Source organism: Haemaphysalis longicornis, unplaced genomic scaffold (assembly GCF_048455015.1).
Source record: "Haemaphysalis longicornis isolate Haplotype H1 unplaced genomic scaffold, Haemaphysalis longicornis Haplotype H1 scaffold_7, whole genome shotgun sequence".
Taxonomy (NCBI): Eukaryota; Metazoa; Arthropoda; class Arachnida; order Ixodida; family Ixodidae; genus Haemaphysalis; species Haemaphysalis longicornis.
In genome coordinates, this window is record NW_027526422.1 from 175,618,067 (window position 1) to 175,641,774 (window position 23,708).

At 51.0% G+C, this 23,708-nt stretch overlaps 1 protein-coding gene across 2 annotated transcripts in view; it reads right to left on the reverse strand.

Moving 5' to 3' along the window:
• LOC144147242 (uncharacterized) overlaps positions 1-23,708 on the reverse strand; it is a 196,630-nt gene that overhangs the window by 113,025 nt on the left and 59,897 nt on the right. Inside the window, exon 2 of one of the 2 annotated variants that reach the window (XM_077679322.1) lies at positions 13,752-13,859. The gene's annotated coding sequence lies outside the window, so the exon portion shown is untranslated. Of the gene's footprint in view, positions 1-7,897; positions 8,138-13,751; positions 13,860-23,708 lie in introns of those variants that run through there. The other variant, XM_077679323.1, reaches the window with a different exon arrangement.

A 23,708-nucleotide genomic window follows, 5' to 3' on the forward strand; every position in this document is an offset into this window, starting at 1 on the left:
TCGATAGCGATAGTTCTGTCTCCGTTTTTCGATAACGATAGCTCCGTCGCCGTGGCTATCTATCGCGACGCAGCTTCGAAAAGTTTATCTCCAAGGGCTTACTTTGGAGGTGGTGCTTTAGGGAGCCTGAAAGACTCGCATTTGTAGATGAGATTGAGTATATAGTTTATGACCAAGGCGCGTCTTTGGCGTGCCAATTTTGTTGGGTCTTTTTAACTCGGCAAGAAGGATCCATCCGGTTTTTGGGCGAGCCTGGAATGGTCACGCCGGTGTTTAGGAATTTCCGCGTAATTTGTTCACGAGAGCAGAGGTGACTGGGCTCGAGCTACCTGAATAAGTGGGAAATAGAGATAACGACAGTTCAGCCCTGTAATGTGTGTGTGTGTGTGTGTGTGTGTGTGTGTGTGTGTGTGTGTGTGTGTGTGTGTGTGTGTGTGTGTGTGTGTGTGTGTGTGTGTGTGTGTGTGTGTGTGTGTGTGTGTGTGTGTGTGTGTGTGTGTGTGTGTGTGTGTGTGTGTGTGTGTCTGTGTATGGTTTACATGTGTGACATCCGCTCCGACAACAGAACACTTGCGCAAAAGAGCTTTAGAGCATATCAATGAGACAGACAACACACGTACGCACGCACGCGCCAAAGGACGCGGGGACAAACGCGCATGCGCAAATCGAACGCCCGCGGGAACAACAGCAACAAAAAATTCCAGGTCATCTCCACTAACGTGCAACCTGCGGATGGGCGAAACATGTATTTTAAGATTGTAAGTCTCTCTCTTCCCAAACGGCGCGCGTTGATTTGGCACCGGAGCAGCGCCGGTGGGAGGAGCAGTCGTGCGCTTGCTGAGGCGGTGGCGCCGTCTCTTGCGTTAAACCGGATTTAAGGAATTAAATAAAGAGACATACTGGCCGTAAGTTGTCTTCGTGTTACACGCCGCAGCATGCGTTCTAGAACGAGTGTCCCGGTGTCTTAGTATCGTGAATACATGAGACGACAGGAGACGACGACAGCCGTAGCCCCCAAGGTGCTTCGCCCGTAAGAGCAGCGTCACCGTGACTAGGCGCTCGCCGAGGCGGGCGCAGGAAACGTGAAAGTGGCCGTGCGCCCTCTCCGTTGAAGCGCAGAACAGCGCCTCCGAGGACGGTCGTCGTCGTCTCCACGCATGACGAGGTGCGCGCCTGTGCAAGTAGCGCACGCCCGAGAGGCCATGCTCCACGGTCCCGCGGGCCGTGCGCTGCCAAGCGGCAACCGAGGCCGTGCGTACCCTTTTGCACGCACCACACTGCTACTACTCTCACGACGGGGGGAGACCCGAGTCACATCACGGATGGCGAGAGACTGCGTGCGCAGCTCTAAAGGTGAAACGAACGGCCTGGACGTGTACCTACCTGCCCGCCCAGCTCCCGCGGTTCACCCTTTTTCTTTAAGCTCACCGTCGGAGCGTACACAGTAGCGAACGTGCGTGTGCTCTCAAACGCTTCTCTGCGCTCGTTGTGCACGTTATCCGCGAGTTTTATGTGCTCCGGCCGGTCTGGCTTGTACTCTACGCGTTATTCAGGGTCCTCACGCATGGCACACTCTAAGAACTAAAGGAGTCCCACCAATTCCCAAAGGGAATAGAAACCCTTGTCCCATATACGATTCCCTTTTCCAGCATCAGGCAACTCCCTTTTTAGCAGAATAGCCTTACCCTTCACAAGGGAGTCGCAGGCCTCTCGCGGAGAGGGGGTCGAGGTATTCTCACCGGAGTTGCGGGAACCGCGTCCGGCAATTCCCTCACCACGGATCGAATAATTCCTCCAGTCAGGGAGTTATACAATTCTTCACCAGAATCTTGCTATACCTCTGCCACCCCTCAGAATTACCTTATTCCACCAAACAGCATTTTGCAATACTTCACCAGGAAGGGTTAGCGTACTCTTTTCAGAATCATTGTATTCTTTCAACCAGAGTCCCATAATGCCTCCTCAAGGAGGGCTAGCTTACTCTTTGTCAGAACTAATGTATTCCTTTAAAGCAGGATCTATGCACTACCTGCGAGTTGCCGAACTCTACTATTCAGAGGCAGCACGATGTTACCTTTAACAAGACTACACTTTAGCATCCACAACAGCATTAGTGTCAGCCCTCTTTACTTCATGCTTACAAACTGAAATACAGTAAAATTACTTCACAAGTAAACATAGCAAGGCGTCTTTACAAAAAAAGCTGTCGTTTGTGCTTAGCCGAAAAAAAAAAGACAAATCGTTTTCACACTGCATTTTATGCTTTATTTTGACATCCTCACACACGTCGCTCCACCTGTATTGCAGTTGCTGCTTTTATGACCGAAAACATTTGCTCTGTCGGTGGTAGGCCGAGCATCATCTAAAAAAGCAGACAGGTCCGCTTTGTCTTTGGGGCATACTGGATGTTGAAGGTCCAGTAGACCGCCAAAAGCAAAGCGAACCCGTCCACTATGTCCATAGCCGTCAGCTGGAGCTCTTCGAAGTGCACGGTCACGGCTCCAGATTTCTCCGCAGTTTGGCCCGAGAACAAGATCCTGGGGTAAAGGGAAGTCTCTCCTGGCTCCTGCATAAAAAGCACACAAATGCAAGTACCAGAAGAAACACAAGTAACAGTATTTTGCTCTTCCTTCCTCAGTGGACAAACCACTGTACAAAGCGATTCTCAGGAAAACGAATCGCTAGTTAGTAGTCTATACACTTAAAGCTAACAATTTAGTGACTACGCTAACGATTCATCAATGTAACATTCACAATTGTCTACTGATGAGGCAAAATGCTCCCTTTAGCAAATTTGAATTGCTGTGATGGTGATTGGTGAGCCTGATTCACAAGTACTACACTGGATTTCACTTACTCAACATACAGAAGACAAATATGCATACCAGCTTTGAGAGCAAGGCCTCTGGCTTTTCTTTCACCAGCAGTGCAACTGAAAAGCCATCTGAGAAGAACGAGAGCACGGATTAATTTAAAGCATCGGGGTCCTGAGCCCCTATTCAAATTTTAAACCAACAAGGTCCTCCTCCTCTTTTTTTCCAACCAACCACTTTCAGAAAAAGCAGCCAGACCAACAAGAGAACCTGCAACCTCAGGCCAACCTGCAAGTACTTGGTGCAATGGTGTTATCAAAAAGGATGGCTTGAAGACAAGCAATATTACAGCAAAACTGTCAGCCTCTCATTATTGGAATTAATCATGGGATCAGTGAACAGTAACAAGGCCGAATCATGGAGAGTAACAAGAGGCAAGCAGAAAATAAATGCCGCACAACCGCATTCCTAATCCCCATCAATCTTGAAGCTGCACATCGAATCTTACTCGTGACCAAATAAGTTTGTTAAAAAATACTGCAGTGTTTGGCAGTTTGAAAAAGCTACAGCATTAATGCACTGCAGTGGAAGCGACACATTTTTAATCAAGCAGAAAGTTGGTTACGCAGTTTTGTTATGTCTCTAATGACATTTATAATAAAACACAACTAAGGTCAGTCGATGCTAGAAAGCAAAAGTGCATGCAAATGACACCATGAAGGCTAAAAGACACATTTTTATTTGCCAGATGACTATGGCAAAGTGACCAAAAATGAAGTGTTTATTACTTACAGCTGTCGGCCGCACCAGGCATCTTTGCTCTCTTTCTGCTTCCGAACGCCAGGCGATCACAATATGTTGTTGAACAGCACTATTGTAGAATAGCCCTGGAAACGTCCACGGGAAACACCTTTACGTCGTAGCGCCTGTAATAAGTAAAAAAAAGTTCACTATAATGCTAAATGCACGCTGCTTACTAAATACAGCACCTAGCAGCAGTTTTACCACATGTCCGCGTGAAAATATTCAGCCTGTCAACACTCGCTATGTCAACACTCGCTATGAAACAAAACGTACTGCAGTATTCATTTTTCAATACTACGTTTTACGGTAGCCGTTACTTGGCTCTTTCTTGAGAAAACAGTACGGAATTTCACCGAAAATGGGCTTCACTCTTATTGCAGTCGCGCAAGGTAATAAGAAAAAAGTCCAATAGACAAAGCAACACGCCAGCGGTTCCGTGAAATTTTGTTGTGGCTACTGTAGCCACATAAACAATTAATCGCGATGAAATTTCCTACCGACAACGTTTTATTAGCGTTAAGTATTGTTTTCTAACAACACGGGACCAGAGGCTACAAGGCAACGCACTACACAATGGGTTCGGGACGCACAAACGTTCACGTCCTTTTTTTTTTTTTTTTTTGCGAGACATCTATGCCAACTTCGAGTTTGAATTGAAACCTTGTGACCTTTGACTGCGTTATATTTTAAGGGGTAACCAAATAAAGCGACGCTACCAACCTAACTGATTGGGTAATAAACTGGTTACGGTGTTGCTGTCGCCGTCGCTCACTTCTGCCTCGTCAGACGCGCCAGATGGGAACGGAACCGACGGATAAGCCCGGCGGCAGTGTAATTACCTTGTCGCTCGACAATATATTTACGTTGCTCAAGAAGGTAATGAAACGAAAGCCAATTTATAGCTAGCGCTGGACACATGTACGATTAGTACACGCGATTCGCATGCGACTGATCGTTACGATTGATCGTTAGGGCCTGTTTTGGGTCGTTCGCTGGTCCGAGGAGGCTCACGACGGGCGACTGGCAAGCCAGATGCAGTCGTGCCATCATTGCGATCGAGAGTCCGCTGAGCCCCAACCGCCCGCAACAGGCTTGCGTTGCTCGGGTCGGCTCGGGTGTTGGGAACCTTAGGCCTAGCATTCTGCGGACATTTGATCGCCGCTATCTGTGCAACTGCGGATGACAATCCGTAACACAACTTTTCACCACACTATCATCCTTTTTCTCGCATGTGAAACTTTATTTGGGCTATAACGGCCGTTTGAGCGATCGGTGACCAAGACATCTGCGTAGCCTGTTTGGATGCTTCCGCGCAGGTATCGCCATCTCTCGACCGCTCGGCGCACCGCGCGCCGCGGCATACACGGCCGGTCAGCGCAGAGATATCTGATCGCCGCTTTTAAAATAAGCCCTGACAACAATCCCTAGCACAATTTTTCACCACATTAACACCTACTTTTTCGCATGTGGAACTTCTTCTTAGCGAACAGATTGATTCGGGAGAGCAGCGACAAGCGGTTGCTACCGTGGTCTGCGCCGGTTCGAGCCGCTGAGTGTGTCGAGCTGGCAGGCGCGGCCGGCGTGAGCGCGGACTGTTCCCGAAGGCAGAAAACGCTTCAAGATTGCTTGCTTTATCAATTTCTTGCGAAAAAACGCGCGGAATCTGCAAATTCAGCTCAGCGATCGTCGTAGTTGACCATAAAGCAAAAACAGTGGGCGGAGCGACGCCGACGACACATCGCATGCGCGCATCGGGCCATGTGTCTCAAATTCACGCGTACGGCTACTCGTGGCGACAGTCGTAACGATCAGTCGCATGCGAATCGCGTGTACCAATCGTACATGTGTCCAGTGCCTAAAGAAGCCAGCTTAATAAATCCGCAACTCTTATACTGCACACGAGTCATGTTTCAACGCATGCTGAACGTCGTGAACCCGCGATGGGAGCACGGCCGCTTGTTCGAAAAACACAAAGCCGGAAAAAGGACAGCTAGAACTGGTGTCACACAAATGAAAGCACATGTATGTGACCACTTAATTCTTCGCAAGAACCAACAAGGCTAAGCAGCACTCACGAGCGCCAGTTGTTATAAATAAAGCTGAAGTTTTGGCGGGAACGAGCGCGAGCTCGATCCCGTACTGCGCAAGAAAAACTGAAATGGTGACTTACGTTTTCAGCGGCGGCCGCAGCAGCCAAACGATGTTATTCCACCAGTCAGGTATACTTCAAACACAGCCACCGACACCAAAACGCACCTCACAGACACGTACAGGAGTACTACGGCGGTTTCAATGCCACAAAAGATACGGAGACATCGGAGAGACGCGTCCGTGCGCCAGCCCCGCCGCGATGAAAAGACCGCGCAAAGGTACAACGCTCAAGTAGTCCGACGGACACCGTTGCGTTAGAACACACAAATGACCCATTCCTAGAGGACGTGTAACACTACCTCGCACGCTCTTTTGAATACGCTGCACTTTATTTTAAGTACGCTTTGTTTCATGGCCCGGCGCTGTGGCTGTTTAGGTAACTACTTTTTCATACGATTTCAAAGAGTTCGCGTCCGCCATAGAGGTGTCTGCCTTTTTGCACACCTGAAAGCGTGCAGCTGAAGTTGATAGAGTCGATATACTGTTCTATTCTCTCTCGCGGAGGATATACGAACTCCATCGATGCGAGACAGAGTCGGTACGCTGTTCTATTCTCTCCCGCGAAAGGGGTACAACCGCCGCTTAGCTCCATCAAGAGCGGGGAGAGTTCGCCAGCAGTTTTATTCTGGTTTCCTAGTAGAGTGAACACGCCATCTAACGCCACGCGTGGTGCGGACGGTGTCAAACGACCCTGGCAGGAATAGGAACGCTGTTTGATTCTTCAACTACTCCCCACATTTCTTAGAGTGCAGAGTTTAGCGCAACGGTCGCATAACCGCCGCGGGACGACGACACCGGGATGGATTCGGTTCCGCGTGCGTCCGAGATGGACGAGGTCCTCACGGAAGCGAGCCACGGATGCACGCAGGAGAGATGTTCAACTGCTGACCCGAGCCAGGACAGCCAATCGGAGCTAAGGAATCCCACACTAGTACGTAGTTCGGGATTCCTTAGTTTCTTAAGCCCATAGCATCAGCATTTGCTCGACAAAGCTTTATTGTTCCTCTCTCCCTCTGTCCCTCTTTCTCCTGCAAAGGTCCGAGAAGAGAAGCAGCAGGACGGGGATTTACCTCGCGCGCAGAGTTATTCCCTAGGGTTTCGGCAGCCTTGCCGAGTCGCTAACACGATGTCTCCCAGAGTGGGCGGTGTGAGACAAATCAATGCTGTAAGTGGAGTCGACTCGTCAACGCATTGCCTCCGTTAATTAAGCAGGGCCGCGGCTGCACAGTCCGAGTGCAGCCTTTGCTTGGTTTTCATTCTGCGGAAGTACGAATGACGTTGGGCGCGTCTCGGTAACTATGCGTCCGTTTTGCTCGTCGTCTTCTGTTTTTCACCCACCGTGTAGCTTTTTGTTCTAGTCGTTTTATTAATGTCCTTCACCGTTGCAAGACGCCAATTACTATACAAAGAAAAAAAAATTAATAACCTTCGGTTCGAGAAGCAACATTTCCTCAAAGGTAACAGGGAAAAGAACGAGCTGCATTTTTTTCTTATTACATGAAAAACTTCCCCGCAATGATATAAAATCACAGGCTATCTACAAAAGTAGCACATTCACTAACATATATTAACAACAGTAGGTTCACATGTACATATCTTTAAAAGTCAGGCAAACACACACGCACACGCTTGGCAGAGGTTCAACCAGCCCGGCGGTTGACATGTTACCAGCGATCCCAAGTCATTTTCAAACCTATTTCCGCACACACGGAAAGCTGCTGGCCACATTAAACATTGCGTTCGGGAAAAAGCGTTACGCTTCTAAGCAGGCCGGGTCTCGACGAACTCGCTCCAACAGCCGTGTTCTTGAACGTACCAATAAAACAGGGAGCCAATTGGATTCAGTAAGCGTGAGAGGACAACGCAGCGGGACGAAGGACAAGGACGGTTCATGCATAGTTAAGTAAAGCCGTGGCTGCATGTCAGCATTTCCAAGGTTGCGAAAGAACCGAAGGCGACGTAGGGTCCTCCGCCGTTAGGCAACACTCGCTCGATCGCGCACACACACCATCTCAGAACTGGAACTTGGTTCCTTCAGCAAATTAGCAATGGATATCGCTTGGTTTTGGATGCAACGTTCGGCCTTCAATTAACGGTACGTGTTTCGTTTCAAGTGCAAGAGAACTCACCTCTGTTGCAAAGGCGCGGTTCGTTTCACATGCTTCGTGCACGAAGAAGGAATGCAGGCGTCCGGCGGTTCACGCATACACAGACACCTTCCAAGGACGGGCGTTCAAACGTGGTACCGTAACCGAGGCGGCCGCGTACAGGTGTGGTGGCAAACAAGGCCAGCCGTTTCCAGAAAGGGTGGCTTCCCGAGCGGCCGGCTATCAGCGGCCCGGTAATGTGCGCGATAGCAGCACTTTATGATCGCGTGCCGCCCCGGTCTGACGCACAAGGCAGGCCGCCGACGAGACGGAACTCGCCTTTGTGCGGCTTCCGTCGGCTCAGAAGAGGGGCGACGAGTCAACGCGTGGATGCAAGGCGCACGTTTAGACGCGACACAGCGCGAAACCATCAGCGACGGGGGGCAAGCGCTGCGAATGCTGCCCTTGAAACGAGCAACAAAGGCATCTTGCAGGGTTCGCTTGCAAGGCCAACACGCGAGACTGAAGCGAGCGGCTGGAGCGAAAAGCGCCGTATATGGACGCGTGGAAGCGTCCGGATAGTATGTGCCGGCAGTTTGAAAAAAAAACTGCGATCAAACGCGTTCAGAAGGATAAGACGCGTATTGTTGGAAAAAATAAAGAACACGTAAAATTACAAAGGAAACTGAATTACTGGACAGCCGTAAATCGAGTTACTGGATCGCAAGCCTGTAAGGGCACGTGTCGCGAACGGAGCTATTTCCTGCGGAAAAACACGATCGACGAAACGACCACCCACGGAAACAGTGGGGACGGTGTCTCGTACAGCGATTTCAAGTAACCATATTAGCAGAAGTGCCGCCGGCTAGCATCGGCAATCGAATCGGGAGACAAAGCGGGGTCTCCATTGAGTTATTTGCGCTGTAGATTGGGACAGTGATGTTTAGCGGCGATAATTCAGTGACGCGGGGAAGGAACGATGCGCTAACCCGGGATGCGTGCGAGGGGGGAAATCAACAATTGACCTGCATCAAAAGTGCGATACCATTGGCGGGTAAGTCGTTTGTTGCATCTACAAGTGTTGCGAGGGGAAGACGATACCGAGAGGTCGAGCGAAAGCGGAGGAAAAGTGATGAGGCGTAAGAGTCCCCTCACTGCCTCCTCGATAAACCTAACCGCTCGCAAACATCTCTACTCCTTCGCCCCTTCTGAAGCTCTCGTCCTCCCCCGAGGCTCGTACCAAGAGATGAACTAGTTTTGGAGCCGTCGTGAAATTTATCCTAGGTTTAGGAAGATAAAGGAAGCACGGGAGGTGGGGGGAGGAGTACTTCGCCCCTGGCCGCTTTCTGTCAAGCTAAACTCCTGTCGGGTAGCGTGAAAAGCCACGACAGCGCGGAGGCTGGTCCGTGTACGAATGCTATCCCGCTCGAAGGTAAGCAACGGATGGAGCGAGCAAAAAGGAGACATGACCCGCTAGGAGGAGGAGGAGACCGGTTAATTGGCCGCCCGCGGAGGGGAATGTGCGAGGGCGGGGAGAGGACGAGAGACGTTATCAGGACGGAAGAGGAGAGGAGTGCGAAGATGACCTCCGAGAGGATACGCCGTCTTGGCAGTTGCGTGCAGGGCGGCGCAAGCTCGCTCCGTACTAAAGAAGGGCGTTTGCACAATACGCACGTAGATACAGTCCCCTGCGTTTAACTACACCATCCACAGGTTGCGGAAAGCAATTGGACGAGAGCTACAGTTGAAATTGTCGGCGCGAAAGCAGAAAACGCCAAACTTTTAAATAGGCCGTTTTAGCATATCGTTATCGTGTTTGCATTACCGTCTACCGTGTTACCGGAAGCCGCTGGCGACGGTGAAGCCTGTGCCGGTAAGTTACCGTTCGCGGTAACTCTCACGCTGCGCAGGCGACTCCCGCAAACACGGTAAACGGTAACATAAACACGGTAACGATAATCTAAAACTTTCTAATAACAACCAACCAAGCGTTTTATTTTTTTTTTTTTTCCGAAATCCCCCCCCTAATCCTCAGTCAACGTACGTGCGGGGGACGGGACAGCTGACCAGCTCCGACCTCTCATTCCAGCGTAGCCTCGTGGAGAGGGCCGGGGCAGACAGGGCGGACCAGGACTCCCCGGACTAGAGGAGGTGAGTCACCTCCCAGTAGGGGGTGAGGAGTGGAAGGTATTCGCTACTGATTTCAGGAGTAGGCAACTTTACGACAGAAAGCATAACGGCGCCACCTTCCTAAGAAGAAGCAGCGCAGTCCCCTTCGCCGAATTGCACGCTATTAACGACGCGTCGCATGGTCGCACACGCGCGAGACACTTCCGGGGGAGACGGCACCCCTTGTTCGTGTCTTCGAGGGGGAAAGGAGCGTCGTCGCTTTCGTCACCGGCGTTCGTTAGGCGAGTCGGCGACGCATCCGACGACGAGGCCGCGCGCACAGCGCTACAGGCCGGACGCAGGTGTATCAATGCATGAAAGGGAGAAGAGGCGTGCGCCGTCGAGCCGAACGCGCTGCGAGAGCCGTTGCTCAACTCTCAACGCCACCTGCCCCCGACACGATCACGCAGGTGGACGGAAGAGAGCGGTGAACGGGGTCGTCTTGGAGGAGGACTCGGGCGAAGATGAACGCCAGACACCGAGGGGTTGCTGAGGCGATGAAGGAACGTCGCGAGCGTGGCGACTTCGTGTGGCATTGATGATTGATTGTAGGGTTTAACGCGCCGACGCAACGCAGGCGATGAGGCGCGCCGTAGTGGAGGACTCCAGGTTAATTTCGACCGCCTAGGGATCTTGATTAACGTGCGCCGAAATCTCGTACACACGCGCGTTTTCGCTTTTCGCCTCCATCAGAAAAGCGGCCGCCGAGGCCGGGAATCGAACCCGCGACCTGCAGGCTGCGTGTGGCGGCAGTCAGTTGCGGCTTACTTTGTTTCAATTAGGCTTCGTGGGGAAACTGTCGCGGGAAAATGTACTGGGGTACGGCACCCCGAGTCCGAGCGTGATTTAGTTTTGCGTAAAGTGCAATGAAACAAGGCGGCTGCTCAAATGGCGGAAATAATGGCAGTGACGATAATACAAGCTGACTAAGTGCGCGTAAACTTGGTGTGTTGCCAGCCGCGTCTACGGTGGCCGTCTTTTTGTGTTGATGCTGCTGTCCATTTACACGTAACTTGGGCAAGATTCAACTCGAGAATGTTTGTGGAGAATCCTTTTTACCAACTCCGAGAAGTAGCATATCACTGTGACCTCGCAATCAGCCCAGGCAGCCATAATTTCGTGCTTCGCAATTAAGTGAATGAATGAAAGTGACTGAATGGAATGACTTGCCGTCAAATGTCAATTGCAACAGTTATACGGGAGATTTGGAACGCTTCTTTTATGATCTGTAGAAACCGCAGTTGTGTTGGTGCTTGCTCTTTTGTGGTTATTAAGGTGCTATTTTATGCTGTTTTATTTTTTCTTCCGTTTTATTTGTTGGTTTAATTCTGGTTTGTGCGTTTTGTGTTCTGCATTTTATTAAGTTTACGGTCTTATGTTCTCAGTGTTGACGATGATTCTGTTACCTGTTTTTGTTTTGGCATTATGTCTGCCCATTGTGCTATAGCGTCGTCCACTAGCTGTGATCCTTTTTGGATTAATACTGTTTCTCAATGCGTATGTAATGCCCCTCCTGCCAGGGCCAAAGAATTGGCCTGCAGTATTCCTAAATAAATAAATAAATAAAGTCACCCTTAAATTTCCACTTTCCTTTTGCCTGTTCGATTTTTCTTGTGTGGTAGAGAAACAATTCCGCCCTCATTCTCCCTCATTCCTCTCTCTCTCTCTCTCTCTCTCTCTCTCTCTCTCTAAAAAGATAACGAACACGAAGAGAGTTCCGAACTTATAGTTTGCATTTTATTTCAAGGTCGAACGGCTTCTCCAAGGCACACCACCCCGTTCGTGGCACACGTAAACAGGGTGGCGGTGAAGCCCTTTGGGTACACGCGAGGCCCCGTACGTTCCCCACGTGGAGTCCAAGAACAGAGGGTTTGCGCAGAAGAGCACGCACTCAACCCTCGATCGAGCAAGCCAAGGAGCGGAGGGGTCGCTCAACTCTCGCAGGGCACGGCACTCGGCGACCCCGGACAGGGCCGCTTCTAAAAACGTTTGTTTTCACAGCGCGCAGTTCGCGCCACGGTTCGACGGGGCTCGGGATGAGAAAGGAAACAAAACACGAGACGGCGACAGGGCGGCCGCACGTGCAGCGGGAGAGCAGCAGGATGCCCCGTGCACATGGATAAGCCAGGGGTTCACAGCGCAAAACGTGCTATACATGTGTGCGCACGGGTATGCGAACGGGGGCTCGATAAATGGGATCAGAGGGGCGGCTCCAACGACGCGCAGAGACGGGCATTTTGGTTACATTTTCCAAGAAACTCTGCCTCGCATCGGGACTTTATTTTGTAGCGTAAGCTACACTGGCCGAGGTTGAGCGGTTCGCGTGTGCCGTGAAGGGCCGTTGTGCGCAAGCGCGAGAAGCATTGGATTGGTTTGGACCGGGTCGGATCGGTTTGGATTGGATTGGATTGCATTTGATTTGGATTGGATTAAATTGGATTGTGTTGGATTGAAATCCAATCCAATTGGAGTACGGGTGCTGAACCTTAGCTCACGCTACGTGTATCCTGGCATAGCCGAGCTAAGCCACTGCTAATTTTTTTTTGTTCCACGACTAGTGAGAGAAGTGGTGAATTGTTCGGCAAGGATCTACATGACAGTGTAAGCTAACGACGCTTTAATTAATAACGACCATAAGTGAAGGCTTTGTAACTGGAGGAACCCTTCTAAACTGCGGGTGAACAGGCTGGAATTTTTAATTATAAAAATAATTAAAAGCAGCCGTATACGACTGACCAATATGTTGAATTCATGTGCGAGTCGAGTGATGCGTTTGGATCCGCGCGGATGAAAAGTGTTTGAACGGTTGCCCGCACAGGAAGAGATGTAAAGGTTTGTCGATTTTCAGGTTGTTAGCACATGTACGTAAATTAATCGCGAATGGCGGGGTCAACCCAAGGAGAACAGTCACAACCGAGCTGAAGAAAAATAAAATCAGTCTGTGACCTCTTTGTGCATATATAGTATCACGCCAGTTACTGCCTTAACAAGCGAGCACTGCGGCACAGAAGTGCGCTCTTCCGATACAAGGAAGCTTTCCTCAATACTAACAGCATTAACAAAATTAACAACAAACTCCATCCCCTTGACTGAGATCAGGCAATGTCGGCAATTCCCTTTTAAGCAACCCATTAGGTCTCCGATGCAGGCGTCTCTCGAAGCCCCTCAAGCACGGCAAGTTAGCCACGGGGCTGCAGCTTCCCGGGCACCGGCGCCGCTAAAAATACGGCCGTCTGCGCACCGACACTTCCAATCAAGAGGACTTCGGCTCTTCGGAGATCCCGCCAGCAACAACGTCCTCAACAGATAAAAAGGACCCCACAACGTTCCCGCTAACGCAGATTACGGCCGTCTAACCACTGCCCACCTCGTATCTCCCATTTCAGTCTCTTCCGCGCCCATTCTGGATGCAAGAGATATCCCCGTTTGGGACACGTGGTCCAGACTCAATCAGCGGGCATTGTTGCCGCGGTGGTGGTGCCGCCGCTGCACCCGGACCTGCCGGGCTGGCGCACAGGAACCTAGCGGGGCTTTGATCTCGGAGCCCAGACACCGGGGTTCTGAGGAACGACGAAGGAGGAGGATGATGAGGAAGAGGAGGAGGGATGGAGTGAGGGCACGACGCGCAAGCTGAGACAGCGCGGGGCCGCTCCTTGAGACAGCTCACGGTTCGCGAGCAGCGTTCCAAGTCGGAGAATTCCGCTCGGGCGGCGGCGGTGGCACTTACCGCGCTCCTCGAGTCGCTGTCGCCCACTCCTGCCGGAAGTTGATTGCGGGGGCAGCGGTGCGAAGACGTGCGTCCAGGAAGCGCCGACGCCGCGGAAGACTCTCAATGCTGCGCCGGGAGATAGAGAGAAATGGGAGAAGAGGGTAAATATGGCGGGATGAAGTCGCGAACTTGAAAGCAATGACACTTGCAAGCGTCCGCGTTTTTTTTTTTTTCGTAGTTGAGAGGTGCTTACGTTAGCTTTAGTTAAGTGATAAGTTGCCAGAGCGACATTTCAATTTATGCATCTGTGTATCCCCGAGATCTTCTATCCGCGGTATTACTATTGCTGCGCTCGAGAAGGCCCAAGTAACAGAAGCCTCAGAGAGCCATCTCTCTCATTTGCGGAGAACTGCATGGACCCCAGCTGGCGGCGTATCACTATTAGTGTCAACGTTGTGCTGAGCAAGCAACAAGCTCAAGCTCCCCGCCCCCCCCCCCCCCTTTTTTTTAACACGAAAGTTCTATTTCGGGATACACAAAGATTTCGCTGAAGTCATATCCATCACCGCAGTGACGCCAGTACAACGAAGCATGCGGCCTGTAAAGGGTGCACCCCTGCACGCAGGGTCTTCTTGCGGGGAAGCAACCTCTAGTATACTAGCGAGTACGTTATACTTGGGGTTGTTCGTTTTCTGGTTTTATATTTTAACACGAAAGTGTTTTATGCAGGCATACACCAAGATTTCACTGACGTCATATCCGTCACGGAAATGACGCCAGTACACCTTTGCCGAAGCGACCCACCAGCAGGACGTCGCTCGCCAAGCACACCCACAAGACAGCCGGCGACCCGCAAATCATGCTCAGCGGCAGATCTCGCTGCACATTTCACTTTCGTGCTTTATCGATTCCTATGACAGATGAATCAATTACAGTTTTTTTCTTCTGCTCTAGAACCAGTTAAGAAAGAGCGTCGCGAGCGAGCTCATTCCGTAGTCGCTTCCGCTGCTGCAATCAAAGAGCGATGCGCAAGTAACAATAGCTGCACTCAGAAATTCAACAAGCGAGGATGAACACTTTGTGCCAATACGTTCAGCGAAGCGCGATCGAATCAAACAGAGCCGTACAATAATATATATAAAAAAAGAAAGTCGTTCCACTCAACGTGAAAGGTCTCGGAAGTGCGGAGCTGTGATTCGCAATAATGGGCTGAGGGGCCCTTCTCCACTCTTTGCTACCACCCCTCACGAGCTTCAGCTCTCCGTCTCCGCGCTCTTGGTGAACTGAACACAGGTTTGCTCAATGCAATTCAATTTTCCCGCCTTCGCAATGCTCGCGCGCCCTTTTATGGGACAGCTCGCATCCTTTTCTTTACCTTCGGTTTCTTGTTTTGCCTGGAACAACACGAGCGGGAGTTATGTTCTTTTTGTACTTGTTTTCATCTCGCACGTGCCTTTCTGCGCCATTTTGAACAAGTCGCGTTTTTTTTTTTCTTCGACGGCCACTTTTTTTCGCTTACTATCGCAAAAACCGACCCAATGAGCATTCCTAAGTAAATGGGCGCGGGTACTGCCGGTTAATTACGTATATTTTGCCTCAAATGTACCTGCGGAAAATCGGCCTCAAAACATTCATGAATGGACGCTGCCACCGTTGTTGTTGTTCCACCTATAGGCAGCTGTTTCGCATCAACCTTCGCCCGTAAAATATTTAACATTGTTTCAGTAGAGACGAGCTTTACTACAGGGGAAAAAAGTATGGCGGTGCGCTTCGGCACATTTGCGTCTGGCTTGGCGGGCGACGTAGAATGGGTGACGGGTGTTCGAGTACTATAGGTGTGGTTTTTCATTCCTCGGGTGAAGTGGCGCGTAGTACGTGGAAGCGCCTCCTTGAGACTGCGGAGCAACGTCTTGCAGTTGCAGGAAGGTTCAGGCTTTCCCTTGCAGAGCGAAGCTACATAATTAAGTCGTCCGTCTCGGCGGCGCTTTTTTATGTAACACGCGTAGCAAAACCGCCGCGCCATTTCACCCGACAGTTCGCCACGAAGTTTGGATCGTTCTTCTGGGCGGGCAAAACAGAAACAGTGTCACGAGCGCTGCTGAGGCTGCCCAAGTCAATGGGTGGTTTTAGTCTGCCCTGTATGCAAACCATGAGCAGCGTGCTGGCGGTACGGGCAGTGATCGACCTAGTAGACTCAGACGGGTATCCAGGGAAGGTGCTGCTACAGTACTTTCTGGGAACTTCCCGGTCATTATTTTATGACGCGCACATCGCCGGTCCTTCCGCCGCCATTTTACGCGTGTATTATAAAAACATTGCGAAATCTCCAGTCTTCCTTGCCAAGCCTAAGTTTTAGGGAAAGCACGGCAAGTGAAGTGTGCGAAAAATTGGCAATAACCCAATTAGACAACCAACAGATAGGAAGGTCACGCGGTGTCCGTTGGCATCAGCTGACTTCGGCGGCACTTCCGGCTGATGTTCGGGATTTCGGATGGTTACGTGGCTGGGAAGTTCTCCCGACGTGTGACCGTCTGGCCACACTGAAACGTTAGAACATGCCTTGCTTCACTGTCGTGTAGCGGCAACGTTCTGGACTGTATTAAGCAAGATGTTCGGACTCACACTTCGAATGAACACTCGTTCAAATGATGTGTTGGTCAACTTTCTGATGTGCGCTGGTGCTTTTGTTCTGTGGAGAAATCGTGGTGCTGCATGTCTTCGAGCCCGGCCGCAACGGGCAATGTTCCCACTGCTGTGGCGTGTCCGGTCGATTCTGATGAGTCATTTGGAGCATGAGTTGGCAGCTCTAGGGGAAGAAGCCTTCCTATTGCGTTGGTCTACGCGCTTTATAGTGGTCAGGAGCAACATCCTGAGCGTTTCTCTAGTGCCGTACTGAGTTGAGTTAGTTTATGAACTGTTTTTCTGAACACTGGTGAAGTTTGTGTGACTTGACTTGTAGTGGCTTGTTGACCACGCCAAAACTTTTGTTCAGTGTGTAGAATGACCATGTTACATGCAAACTAATTTGATAATTTTCTGTTCTTAGGGCAGCGCTGTTATCACTATAGTCGCTGTTCCCTGATATGTGGGTTATAATAAATTCTCTTTACGAAGTACATCAGTGGCCTAGTGTATACCCGTGTATTAAGAGGCGTACACCCATTTGTTCACAAAAATGAGAAAAGAATACTCTAGGACCTGGATTACTTGAAATCCATGATTATGCGTAGCATTTTCACGGTGCCGCATGCCTTTCGTGCGCAAGCGAACCTTTCTGGGACGTCAGGACATTGTGCGGACCAAGGGAACCTCAGACATCCACAGTCGCCGATCCAAGATCGCGGATATATACAGTGAACACTGTAGTGGGTGGAAGGGGCTTCAAATTAATACAGGCGACTGTCGCTGATTCTCGCGCTGATGAGAAAGGACCATGTGCTATTGAGGATGCACCAGAGATACAGCCGAAGACACCTCGCACAAACGAACCTGCAACCACACACTGAGCTGCATATAGAACGCATCTAAGGCCGCAATATATTCACTTCCGCACAACGTTATCTCCCAACACAATACACCGACGGGGCAGGCGATCGCCGGAGGCGTAAGTCGGAAACAACGCTTCGAGCGGCAGGACAGCGACCGAGCACACCGTCGGCGAAGAGTACCATCATTCAGAGCACGCAGAGGCGAGCTTGGAGGAAAACCGATTCGGCTATATAACTCGCGCTCGCGTCCAGCCTACCTAAGCGACCGTCGGCATACACATTCTCCCCAGGTACAAACGCGCAAAAAGAAAAAGAGAAACAATCGCCACGTTTATATTGGCGCGACAAGAAAGTTCCCGCGTGTATATAAAGCAGGCTTCGCCGGGCGCCTCCGCGCACCTGGATGCAGCAGCCGAACTGGATCGGAGAAAGCGAGCGTGGATGCAATTCGAACCTCGGCGAGAGCTCAGCAATTTACGGGGCCCCCACGCTCGATCGCTCGGCCTATATTGCGCTCGTAACTGGATGGAAGTCGGCGGCCAGCTCGGCACGAGAACGAAGAAAAGGGAAAGCTCGTCGCTTCTGGAAATAAATGCGGCTAGGAAGGAAAAAAGAGATAGAAATACTACAGGGGTGGATCCCCTTTCACGCCTGTCCGTGTTGCGAGGTGCGCAGGGCCGCAAATTGATTGACTGAAGCGAATCGACGAAATGGGGACGCGCGAGGCGGTGCCCGCTACCCGACTGCCGCGTACGATACCCTGGGGCGCCCACTTTTTCCCTGTAATATGGAAACAGCCGCCTGGGGGGCTGCTCTGTGTTACAGTGGACGCAGGCTGCCTCGGTGGCCGCCGCGGGGGCTTATTTCGCAGGCGAGCGCGGAGGGAAATCAAGAGGATGGAAAATAACGCACAGGCACGACAAAGAGATACGAGCTGTGGTGTGGAGGGGGGTGTAGAACGGATTTAGCGTGGTTATTTGCACCTGATGAGTCGAAAGCTGGCGCGAAAACGCAAAGAAAAAAAAAAACGGGGTTACAGGTGCAATCCAGGGTTATATATACGCGTATACACGCGCACAAAAATATGGATATATATCCATACCTATCTGTATATCTATATCTAAACATATATGTATCTACAGATCTACATCTTGTATATATAGGTCACCCCAACGTGCGAAACAATTTGTCGAAGAGGCAAATCTCTTAGGGAGCCGCCAACGCCGCCAGCGCCGCTCGCAGCCTCGCATATCGTAAAGTGGTTCGTGTATTCCACGGCACCATTTCATTGCTGTGTTATCCATCGAGCGACGTTTCCTGCCTTTCCCGTTTATGGGCGGGTGAGTGATTCGCCGGGCGCGACCGTCGCTGCTGAAGTCGCGCCGGCGGGGCATGCCGGCGAACCGTTTACGGCGAACCCGAAACAATTCCCGCTGCTGTCGCACGGGTTAACGCGCTCACAGCTTTATGTCCATTCCTGCCGAGAATAACGGGAACAGGACAATCGCGCTGCAGGACATGCGACCGCGCGGCATGTCGCATGTGACGACCATACATAAAAATGAATGGGTACAAATTTAAAACTTTTTTAGCATCTGGCTGCCGTATACGAGTGCGGCAACAACGTGCTATTATCCTTCGGAACCTGTTAACCCTCATTCACACAGCCGTTTTTCACCCCGTCACGTCACCGTCTTCCGTCATGGGCGAGGGTTTCACGGGCGATTTCTCGCCGAAAACGATGCGACGGTGACGGGAGGCTGAGCTGTACGTTTCCGTTCCGTCAACGCGACGGGACCACGCTCGGTGCACGGTAAACCAGCCAATCAGAAAACAAATTTTTTGCGGCTAAATTTAGCGAAAAGTGAGCACACGTAAGAATCTAAGCCATTTTCTTTACTTCTTAGATTAAGCACGCTCAATTCTAGGCTCGACTGATCACTAGGCAGGCGACCCTGTACACTGACGGAGAGCTCCAATACGAACGCTACTCCGTTTACGCCTCCGTCGCGGTTTCTTGACGTGACGCGTGTGCCGTGACGGAGAAGGTGACGGCTGTGTGAATGAGGGCTTATGCGCACTGTTCCGCGGCGCCACTTGATTAAACCTTGATTGGATCGTGCATCTGCGGGGAATATCAAACGAGAATAATAATGCGTGGCGTTAGTTTTGTTATTCGCTTCGAGGCGGTGACTGATAGTACTGCAATTGCGTTTCGAAGTTAACGGCCCTATACAATGCGTCAGCCCCTCAGATGTAAGGTTTTCGCCTTAAAGAGATCACCGCGAGCACACACATAGACACACAAACGTCGTAAACGTATGCGCCACCATATTACACACACGTGCCACAACGCGGGTTCTATAACTTCAATTAATATCGCGCACCTGTCAGATGGGTGAAAAGTTTTCACGATCTGGTGCTTTCCCATCAATCAACGAATGTTTTTTTTTTTTTTTTTTCTCAGGCACAGCTGGAAAAAGGGGCAGGAGACGACTAGCGCTACCCCGTATACGAACTGTGGAAAAAAACCTTGTTCGATGTGTTTCCACCCAATACATGTGCGCTACTTGGATGACGAATGATTTCCCCCTACGAATAGAAAGCGCGAAATAAGGGCACGCACACGGAATAACGCCCTCCATATTCGCGGCACCTTTTCTCCTTGTATTATTATTTGTGTATGCTTTGGAACTGAGGGAAGCAAAGCACACGGCTCGATCAATCTCGAGTCGACGCAGGCGCGGCGGCGTTAAACGCAAGGGTGCGCGCACTGCAGGTGCTTGTACGAGGAATGCCGCCGCTTCAGAAACTTGGCCCCGCGATCACGCTATTTCGGCGAGGGCGTTTTCTGTTTGCCGCTTCCTTTTGAGAGAGAATCGGGGTTGGAGGAAAAACAGCAAGGCGCTCAACGATAGGTCGCTGTGCATATTTATTTCCGTCGTGTGACGCGAGGCGCCGCCGTTGACAGGCTCGTCACGTCAGGCCGAGACATAAAACGGAAGTGGGTGGTGGTTGTGGGGTAAAAAAGTTTTAGCATAGCGGCTAGTGGAGGCTCACGCTACGGCGGCGGGATAGCGGGACCCTACTGCGCATGCGCGCGCGGGGAGGTTGAGGAGGATGAGGGGGAATGCGCGGGCATGGCCGGCTCGCGCAACTAATCGACCCCACCGGAACGAATTTGCGCCTGCCCAGTTGGGCCCCGCTACCCGCCGCCGTAGCGTTAGCGGACGGAGCCCGCTATGCTAAAAAAACTCTCTAATAAGGCCAGTAACAAGGAATTAACACCACGAAAAGCACAGTGCGGCGATAGTAGAGGGACCCTGCAGCATTTTTCAAAATCAGGAATACTTTCACAACGCAGTTTACTTTACTTGGGGGGTCACTAGACGGCCCGAAGTACCCCAGCCACGCCCACGCCCATCTCCACGCCCATCAGATAACGCAAAAGCATTGCCAAAAAGATGCTTCCCTGGTGACGTCACTCGAGCGATATCGCGGCTATCGGCCGGCAGCCTTACAGCTGCAGCAATAAACGCACTCGGTAATCACATTAAATACAATCGCAACCAAAGCAATTCAGGAACTGGAAGGCGCATCTGTTGCGGATAACAAATCGTGCAGCACTGCTCTGTGCTCTCAGTGATTCCAGAGTGGCGTACGCAGGAAGGAAGAGGAAAGGGCCGCGCTTACCCACCTTCTCTCCCAAATTTTCGATGCCGGGGGGTGTGGCGGGATTGGTTTTCCCGAAGCGGTTTTCCGGAGTTGAAACGACACCACTCCACATTTAGCTGTGGAGTAGACCGGGAAAAAGCGCAAAGGCTCATGGGTACGTCGCCTGCTCCTGCCTCTTCCGGTCCTACAGATATGTCCTAGCCACCCGTATACGCCGGTGGCTTTCACGCGCGTTGATTACTTGTCACATGGTGTTTACCTTTCAGCGAAACCCCGATTATGACTAATCGCTGTTATGTATTGAATGCGCGATGCATCAGCGTTTTTTTTTTTTTACTTCGGTGGAAACATAAACAAGCACACATGCACGTGAAAACTGCCGGCGTACTGGAGGCAGCAGACGACGTAACCGTGAGCCTTTGCGCTTTGTACCGGTCACCTATTAGAGAGGCATGGAAACGTGTCTTGTGTCCCTGAGTGTTTATTAATGCAGATGCACAGCGGGAGTCGTGTGCTATAAACTGAGGGAGATGGGGCGCACGGAACAGCCCAGCAGCTCGCCCTGGCGTGAAGGTGACGTCACTCTCGTATTTCTGCCATTGGTCAGCAGTCAGGTCCGGTGCATACGCTTGCGCTGTTTATTCTGCTATTGAGTTTAGATTCACGACAAAGACTTCATACAACGCGTACGCTTGTTCGTTGCTGCGCTAGTTGAACACACCGAAAGTAGGCACGATGATAACAGGCAAAGAAAGCTAAAAGAAACCAAATCACTCCTCCCACAACTCAGCGTTTTCACGGTCAACTCAACTTACAAATTTAAATACGCGTTATTGACGCCATTGACTAAATTCTTAATGGCTCTGTAGCCGAAACACGTTTATTTGCATCGATTACATCGATCCTTGGAAGTAAACTCCAAACATAATAAAAGAAAACCTACTCACTACAACGAAATATGAGCTCCGATTCGAAACTGTTCGAACAAAAAGCGTACAGCCGATCCCTGAAGGTCGGAGCGACGCGCCAACCACGCAAGCAGAAAAAAACAATTTCAATGAGCGTTTCCAGGCTGTTCGACATGCTCAACAACTAAAAACATCACAGTTGGATATAAACGGGTCACAACAACTGTACACCAACCCCTCGTGTACTCCGGACAGGAAACTGACTTCTTTATGAGCGACATCCCGTTAAAAGCGAAGAAGGTTAGCTCTCAGTTCAACGTTGTGGGGACCATAAACCGCTTCGAGTAAAGCTAAATCCCCAATAAAGCGACTTCGTTACAATCAGCCTTCACTGCAATTCGCTTCCGAGCAACACAAACGCAGCGCGGCCTCAACCGTTCCCCGTCGCGGCGGTCGGCCCAGCAGCTCGCGGAGAGAGGTGACCGTGGTACCACCACCACGGCGCGCAACGACGCAGCTTGCCGGAAAACCGGTTCCCGCGCCTCACACCGCAGGCGTCGCCGCCGTTGAGATGCTGCCGCTCGCACCTGCTCGCTCGGCGACCGCGCACACGCACGCACACATAAACAGTGTAGTGGTAGGCCTTTGCATACCTCCCTCCTCCTCCTCCTGGCCTCTGCTTCGGGGCTCTGTTCTACGGGCCACACGAGGCCGCCGACGCCGCCTCTGACTCATACGTGGCGGCGGCACCACCAAACACCAAACAAACGATCTTCACTCAGTCGGGGCCTGAGGCGAGGTGACGCACCTCTGTGGAGGAGTGACTTCAATGAAGTTATCTCTCTCTCTCTCTCTCTCTCTCTCTCTCTCTCTCTCTCTCTCTCTCTCTCTCTCTCTCTCTCTCTCGTGTCGTTCCTGCCACCCCAAATACACGACGCCCTGTTTCATCGCTTCATCCAAAGGCAACGAGGAGGCAAAAAAAAAGTACGCCTGGTCGTTACGAAGCACCCAAACAGAATGTGCAGACCGTGTTGCACCCTGTTAAGACCGGGTTATTAAATCGGTACTGCAGACAATGGGCTCAAATGAGGTTTTTGCGGCCGAAAAGATAACTCCGTTGACTTCGTCGCCGGAATAACGAGCGAAAGGGCCGCTATGAGCCAAACACGGACACCCGCCTTTCGCTCGTTCCGGCGACAACGAAGTCAACGGAGTTATCTTTTCGGGCGCAAAAACCTCATTTGAGCCCATTGTCTGCAGTACCGGTTTAATAACCCGGTCTTAACAGGGTGCAACACGGGCTGCACATTCTGTTCGGGTGCTTCGTAACGACCAGGCGTACTTTTTTTTTTGCCTCCTCGTTGCCTTTGGATGAAGCGATGAAACGACGTCGTGTACTTGGGGTGGCAGGAACGACACGAGAGAGAGAGAGAGAGAGAGAGAGAGAGAGAGAGAGAGAGAGAGAGAGAGAGAGAGAGAGAGCTTCATCGAAGTCACTCCTCTACGGAGGTCAGCTAAAGCTCGGACTACTCCGCCAAGTCGATTTCGTGGTTAATTTAGTTCTCAGAGGGGAGACGTCATGGCTACCGTCATTGTCCTGCCATACTTTCCAATTATCGGGCGAAAGAAGCTGGTTTTCTGGCATTCGCTTTTCTCTCTCTGTCTCTCTCTGTTTCTCGCATTTGGTGTAGTTCTATTGTTAGTATCGTCATTGCGGTTTACTTTACCCACAACAATGAAGCAGCTCTGGCTTTTTCCGCTTGTAGGATTCCTAATTAATTTCAGAGCCAAGACTTAAACGATGCCTGCTACAGTGTTCAACATGTCACCCACGGTCCCATTTTAACACTGAAACAGACGTTCCTCTGCAGCGCCTTTGCGCTGGAGATTTTATTACCCTTCCT